Below are 8,339 nucleotides of genomic sequence, written 5' to 3' on the forward strand. Positions count from 1 at the left end.
CCAAGAGGCCGTCCGACTAAGTAAAGGGGGGGCAGCTGTAGACCCCTAAAATTGTCCGGGTCGGAAATAAAGCTTGAAGACTCTCGAAGACTGAAGGATAATCAGCCAGAAGGACTCCTCGAAGGCCCTAGGAGGGTTCTCTGTAGGTCCAGAGGTCTTAGAATAGCTCAAAATAAAGAAGTGGAGGGAAAAAGCCCAATACGGCCGTACTGAACTCAATACGGCCGTATTGAAGCTTCAATACGGCCATACTGAAGTCAGTACGACCGTATTGACACTTCAATACGACCGCTGCGAACTCAATACGGGCGTATTGAAATTTCTGACTTTCAATACGACCGTATTGAACCCCAATACGACCGTATTGAAGTTCAAAAATTTCAATACGGCCGTATTGGCCCTGTAGGCCGTATTGCGCCTATTCCCTATAAATATGACGTCATTTGGACGTCCTACCACACTTTTTTACTCAGTTTTGACTCCCTCCTTGAGTATTCTGGGGTTTTTGAGCAGTGTTCTGCCCTAGAAATCTCTCTGGGAGTCGATCCGACGAAGTTCCGGAATTCCGAGCACTTAGCTTGGAGATTCGAACCTAGTCGAAGGGAAATCCTCCGGATTTCCATAGTCAAAAGTTTTTAGGAAGGAGCGAGCGAGCTTGTAGAGCGAGGGAACGCCAAAAAGCTTCCCAGTCTTACTCAATATATATAAAAGCACGCTTCAAGAGGTTTCTTCTTAAATCCTTCCTTTTACTGCTTTCTGTGTGCATATTTAAACTGTCATCATGTAGATAGTCAATTCATAATTGTTTAGAATAAATAAGGGTAATTTAGTAATTTTATACTGTTCTGTTAAAAATAATCTGTCATAGGGAACCCGAAAGGGGCGCTGTGGGGTGCTAACACCTTCCCCACGCGTAACCGACTCCCTTACCCAACTCTGGTTGTAATGGCCAAAGTTGATTTATAAAATCAATTGCCTTATCCCTTTTTCCAATGTTTTGAGTAAAACATTGGTGGCGACTCCACGAACCCTCCTTTTGCGAAAACCACTAATCCATGGAGGGTCCCGCTTGGGATTAATATGGATTAGTGAGACTTTTAATAAAATTGCTCGTTTGACGAGGTCTCAGTTTGAGAATAAGTCATTCTAGCAATCCACATTTTTAAATAAATAAACGAGTCCAACCATCCTTCGCGAATGCCGAAAGCCCGTTTCGGGCCGGTGGCGACACCCGTCATCAAGAATAATATAATTTGCTATAGTTTCGCCACGACATTGACATGTACTAACCAAGTCACTCGTTAGTACATCCCACTAACTATCCTCGTGATACCACACAACTTCCCAATAATCAGTTAAGGATTTTATCCTTTGACTTCATACCTTACTCAAATAATAATAATAATTAACGACCTAAAGGAGACTCAACACTCCACTCCAAGAGACAACAATACTCAAGGAGGGTTTTCAACAACTAGGCTCTCAGAAAACCACAATACATATTCACACAATGAGATATTTTAACTTTTAAAACAACACATTTCCTTTATTCATAAGTTAACAACACAACATAGCTCCATACATAATGTATCTTAACAATATATTTCAACATTACAACATGTCTTATACATATTACAACTCTATACTACAATTCAACATATTTCTCATTCAATAACAAAAAAACACATAACAATATACAATTTTATACATTCAACATATTCACACCCGATATGACCTACATGTGCTTGGCATCCATGCCTAGCATGACTTCCCCTATGTCCAGCTTCATTGAGGTAGAAAACCTCTAGATCACTCACAACTGGAGCAAATCCTCCCATGCTCGATGTCATCTAAGAAAAATGCCTCTACCTTACTCATGACTAACAACACATAACTCACACTCGACGTCGTCAAGGCAAAGAGTCACTACGTTACCCATACTCAACACCACAAAACTTGTGCCTAGCAACGTCTTCAAGGTGGAGAGCCGTTGACTTGCTCACACTCAGTGCCACTCAACTTGCTTAGCATCACCAAGTCAAAATACTCCCAAGGCAATCACGGTTGATAGGGGTGAGCACTAGCCTGAGAATCGACTCAAAATCATAAAAATCGAAAGAAAAAAAAGGTAAATGGGTGAGTTCAAATGAATTACCAGTTTATTCAAGTTAAAAAAGTGATTTAAAATGGTTAATTTCGATTGGACTCAGTTTGAGTTTTTGAATCCATAGGTACCCAAATCCAATAGTTCAAACAAAATAAGGGCCAAAGTAATTATCATTTAGTCCCAAAAGCTAAGCTTATTTGGCTCATCTTTAATCTTTATTGTTGATGCACAAAAATCTCTAGTTGAGGGTGTAGTTTGTAACTTCCTTTTTTGTATCATGTAGCTAAATAAAATTATTATAATATTTAAATTATTTGAAACTTGAATAATTTTATTCATTTTGAGTCTAAACAAACTAAATAATATTTGAATGTCTAAATATATTAAAAAGGATACAAGAATTGAAAAGAAAGAGATAACAAATTGGATAAAAGCTTTATTTGAGCCAATTAAATGATTCAAAGTCCAATACATCTTGACCCATGGAAAACTGTTAGATAAAATCGAGACTTACTCAAACCAAGACCCACTTAAACCAATAAGTCATTTGGTCTGTTTCGGATCTAAATAATGCAACTCATGAGTTATATTAGTTTAGGCTATATCAGCCTGAAATTGACCGTACCTAATTGTTGATCACCCTTAACACCTGATGCCTCTCAATCCACATTCAATTTGACCAAGTTAGAGAACTGCTATTTGACTCACACTTGACACTACCTATCTCACACTCAATGTTAGTGAGGTAGATAGTCCCTAACCTTCATCACACCCGACGCCATGAAGTTGCACCTAATGCGATGATATTTCTACACTTGATTGAATAGCAATTTGACTTCAAACACCTATAAAATCACTTCCAATCTAGCATGCAACAAGTAATTCAACACATAAACATGTAAAACAACTCAAAATCACCAAAGTACACACCATGCAACAATAAAAAAATCAATAATTAACCTTTTTCTTCTTCTAGACCACCAAAACTTAGAGCTGTCAAAACGGGCCAACCCGGCCCATGTGGACCGGCCCACCTTGACCCACTTTAAAAACGAGCCAACCCAACCCGGCTCACTTTTGATTTTTTCAAAAAAAATTTGGCCCGGCCCGGCCCACCACGGGTTGGTGGGTTATACGGGCCAGCCCACCAGCCCACCAAAAATTAAAAAAAAATTATCAACAAAATTCAAAATTTTAAATTAATTATAAATTAACATAATAGTCATAAAATTAGCATAATTAATAGTCATAAGTCATAATTCATCATACAAAATTAAATACAAATCATGATAAAAGTCTAAAATAAAAATTTTCAATATCCCATCATACAAAATTGCCTACAAATCATACTTAAATTTTTATTGCAAAAAAAAAAAATGATGGGTTGGTGGGCTACCCGGCCCACCACGGGTTTAGCCCGGGTGGGCCGGGTCAAAGTGGGCCGGGTTGAGATATACCCACCTACTATAAAACTTCAATTTTTTTTTGTCCGGCCCGGCCCGTTTTCAAGGTGAGCCGGGTTGGCCCACGGGTCCCAGCCCACTTTAACGGCTCTACCAAAACTCTAGTAACAAGATACTCACTTCTCAAATCGAGAGTACAACCACAAAAGATGGATTTCAAGTCAAAATCAACATTTACAACACAATAATAATCACTATAAGAAAAATGTAAATTTCTGACGAACATAATTCGTCAATAAAAAGGAATATCTGTCGAAAAAAAAAGACTTTTTGATAGATGCAAATCTGTCGAAAAAAAAAATTGTCAAAAATAATTTAATCCATTAGAAATTTTCGAGAATGATTTTGTGGTAAATATTCGTCAGTAATTATCGATGGATATATCTGTTAGAAATTACTGACAAATATTCTGTCGGTATTGTTTAAAAAAATTTATGTGATTCCGACGGATAAATTTGTCATTTTTTTTAATAAATTTATTAATGTAACACCCCTCATATTTGATCTCTCGATGGTTCCATTCCATGACACTTCACTTTTCAGCGTGCTTTGTCCTTACTACCACACTTTTTGAGAAACTTCCCAGAAACCCATCCCTAAAGTCAAACACGCTTAACTGTATAGGTCATATCTAGAGCTCTCAACATCGAATTTGGACATTCTCAATGTTCCTAGAAAGATAAGGGATAGTTCCACAATTTCTCTATCGGGAGCAAAGGCTAGTTTGGATGCTAAGTGACCTAAAATTGTGTTGTAAAGTTGCAATCTTACATAGTATTTTCTTTTTCTTTTTAGATTGTAATGTTAGAATTTGTTTAGTGATGTAATTAGTTGATTTAGTGGGTTAGATATTTAATTACTTTGATTAGGACCATTAGTATAGTCTATAAATAAGTGTTTCACGTGTACATTTTACATCATATACCTCATTTTTCAGATTTTAGAGTTACTTCCCCTAAAAGTTTCTCAAAATCTCTCTCTCTCTCTCTCTCTTTGATTTTCTCTCTTGCTTACACAAATTGGATTGTTGCAAAATGATTATGATGCATGGTTAGTTCTTTAATCAATTATAAGTTTCAAGAATTACGATAAAATTTGAATTCTTGATCTTTTTATGGAACAAATTCTTTGTTTCTCTTCTTCCTTATTCTAGGTTTTTCTTTCATTTTCATGATTATGAATTTCGTTTTGGATCTAGAACAAAGACTGCAGATTAATTTTAAAGCTAAATTTATATTTAAATTTAAACCTAAAATAACCTAAATCGTTTAAGTCACTATTCTTGAATTTTATTAAAGTTGTGAAATCGTGATTGCATTTCATGTTTTTATGGAATTCATAGATATCTAGATTTAGATCTACATTTTTTTTATTATGTTTGTGTTGAATTAGGTTGATTAAGATTTCATATTTATTGTTAAATTATGAAAATTTTACCATATAGATTGAAACCTTGAATTGATACTTCTCCAATTGAATTTCTAATAAGATTTTCTATTTGTTGATTGAATACTGTTCAAATATTAAAAATCCACTTCCTAATTATATGATAAAATATGAATTTAATGTGATTGTGTCTTCGTAAAGAATGACCTAGATTATTCCCTATATTGCAAATTTTTAGGGGAAATCTAGTTTACTTTTGATAAAGACTCAACAACACTATCATGGTCCTTCAAGTTTTCTCCACAATACACAACCAACACCTAATCCTTATCTCTCCAAGCTTTGAATCTTCACTTAGCTCCTACAATTATGCTTTGGGGAAGACTTAGAGCAATTGTAACATCCTATTTTTTTAAAATAAATAAATAGAGATAAAAAGAAAATTATTTTATTAATAAAATTAAAGGGAAAGAGTATCATCACTCTAAGTAGGGGGAGGGAAATTATCAAGTCCTATGCATATATAAGGGATAAAGATATAAGGGCGATTCCTAAGCCCCTTAAGTTGCATGTCTGTGTTATGGTATATTTATGAATGCCTTTATAACCTTGTTGATACTCTAATCATGAATGTGATATATGTTCTATCTAATTGAAAGATGAATTTGTATGGTTTAAAGTTAGGGTTTTTATGAATGATCTAAGAATCTTGAGTTGATTGAGATGATTCTTAAGGAATTAATAATATGATGATGTTTCTGAGATATGCATTAACTGTTTGATCAAATTGATGTTGAGTTTATGTATTTTGAAAGTTAGATTAATATGTATGAATTTTGAGGGTTTTTGGATTGAAATCTATTAATTTGATGATGTAATAATGATGGATTGAAATAATTGATGTAATAATGATCGATAATTTGATGTGAATTGACGTGATTTGTTGTGATGTTGCTTGATTAAGATACTCTTGAATGACTGTGATGAATGTTTTGTAGTGATAATTTATGATAAATTGATGATAAGCAATGTTGTATAAGTTCAGTGTTGTAGACTAGCATTCAAGGAGTTGTAGAGGCATTTGTGTAGTTGAATTGTTTGTTTAAGTCCATGCATTTTATGCTTTGTTTCACAGGATAGTGTGAGTATATGTAGGTGGGATATCATAGGTCATCTACCTGTGTCCTAAAGGTGTTATGGTGGAGAAACCTCTATCGGGAATAGGAGGTTACCATGACTAACTGTAACACTTCGACAGGACCTTAATAGAAGTGGTTTAAGAGGATCACTATTGATGAGTCGTCTCTATACTATTCGATTGGGTGGTCCTATTCCATTACTCTTAGGCTATTTTGTACACTAGATGATGAGGAGGAGATTTGTACCACATGCATGTAAAGTTAGGAGCATACATCTCATAAGTCTTAATTGATGAATATGTTATGTTTGTGATTGATGTAATGATGATGATAAATGGAATGTGATATATTAAATTGTTATTAATATTGTACAAGGGAATTGATGAAGGTGTATAAGATGTAGTTGTTGTTTGATGTGTGTATCTATCCTTATACTTTGTGTATGTTGTGATTAATAAGATGTATTCTCACTTCTTGTATTTGTATGTTTTTCTTTGGGCTAAACGTCATTTGCAGAAATAGAGCACGTACAATATGATGGGTTTGAGGAAGAAGAACATTAAAGAGAAATTTTGCTTTGATAGTGTGACATCGGAGCTAAGTTTAAGAGTAGTAGTTGTTTAAGTTGAATTTCAATTTAATTTTGTTTTCATCGCCTTAACTTTCTTGATTGGAGAAGTTGATTTTAGTAATGTCTCATATGTTTTATTTTAATTGAAAAATAAAGATGTGAATCCTTTTACTAGTTTTATGAGATAAATTATTATAACTATTTTATTTTCTAAAAATTTTGTATATTATATTTGTTAAGTATGTCAAGGTAGAAAGGTGTCACCTCGATCTTGTGAAGTTAGAAGGGAGAAAGGTTCCCTTTGGCTCTAGAGCTTATCACTCTAGCTTTTTTTCTAAGTTTCTTAAGAAAATGAACTTATAAAGTTCAAGTCTAAAGAAAACATTATATATATACCTTCTCCTAAACTTGGTTAACCTTGATTTCAACTTAATAACTCCTAAACAACTAACCTCATAAGAATTCCTTAAATTTTAGAGTTTTAAAGCATTAAAACAACAATTCATATAATCATTCACTAACTTAAAACATACATAATCTCAAATATATATATTTATGAAAAATATAGTTTTATAATATATAATTTATTATAAATTTTAATTATATATAATAAATAATAAGATTGTGCAATGTACATGTTAAAATAGAATGATAAACTCATAATGGAACTAACTGTAGAAATCATTTTATAACTTTTTCTCATTTATTTATAGTTTTTGAGTAATTATATATGGAACTAATGGTCATACATTATTAGTGTAACAAGTTTTATACTAATTATCAATAATAATAAAAATTGATGGTATAACTTAAAGATAGTTATCGAAAAAGTTAAAAAAAAAAAAAAAAAAACAAAGCTTACCAATACATGTGACTTATAATTGGTGAATAATGTAAAATTGTTTTATGCATAGCCTTTTCTCATTCTATAAATTTTTATTTGCATTTTTATAAAATATTAATCCGTCATTTTCAAATTCTGAATAAAAAATAGTAAAACAGTTGTTAAATTTTCTTTATATTTGTTTTAATAAATCTTACCTAATGATTATTTAAGAAAACATATTTTTAATTAAAAACACTTTAAAACTGAATCTACCAAAAAGGACCGTAATTAAAAGTAATAACTACAAAAAAAAATGAAATAAATGTGTTCTTTAACTAATCACATTTCAATACTTATATAAGAATATTTGTCATCAGGATATGATTAGACAAATAATTTATTTAAGATCTAATTTAATAAATTCTTATGTAGTAAGAAATTATGTTATAAGTGTTCAAAATTTAATAAGTTGTTATATTTAGATATATATGATAATAAATATTTATATAATTTTAAAGTATTTGGATAAGTATCATTATTTAAGCATGTAATTTCATTTTAAAAGTTAAAAAAATATCAAATGAAATTTTGAGTGAAAATAAAATAAAAAGGTCAAAAAATATTTTCAGTCTCTACACTACTAGAGTTTCTCTTATTACATACGACTTTTCTTGCAAATTTTTATGAAAAATTTGCAAGAAACGTTGTTCCTAAAAAATTTTCTACGAAATTTTATCAGTAGGTAACACCTTCGTGGATAATATATTTTTGCGAATTTTAAAATTCGCAGGAAATTTTCCTGCGAAATTTCTTGCAAAAAAAAATTTACAGGAAAGTTTCCTGCAAA

The 8,339-nt window shown here is 32.1% G+C and overlaps 1 long non-coding RNA gene across 1 annotated transcript; it reads left to right on the forward strand.

The window, feature by feature from the left end:
• The first annotated feature begins 3,700 nt into the window (after positions 1-3,700).
• On the forward strand, positions 3,701-7,522 carry LOC145958829 (uncharacterized). Its single transcript, XR_014434385.1, has 2 exons — positions 3,701-4,620; positions 6,612-7,522. It is a non-coding gene; the product is annotated as an uncharacterized LOC145958829 (long non-coding RNA).
• The last annotated feature ends 817 nt before the right edge of the window (positions 7,523-8,339 follow it).

The sequence above is a fragment of the Cajanus cajan genome, chromosome 6 (genome assembly GCF_000230855.2).
Source record: "Cajanus cajan strain Asha chromosome 6, NIPB_CcT2T_4, whole genome shotgun sequence".
In the NCBI taxonomy this organism is placed as follows: domain Eukaryota; kingdom Viridiplantae; phylum Streptophyta; class Magnoliopsida; order Fabales; family Fabaceae; genus Cajanus; species Cajanus cajan.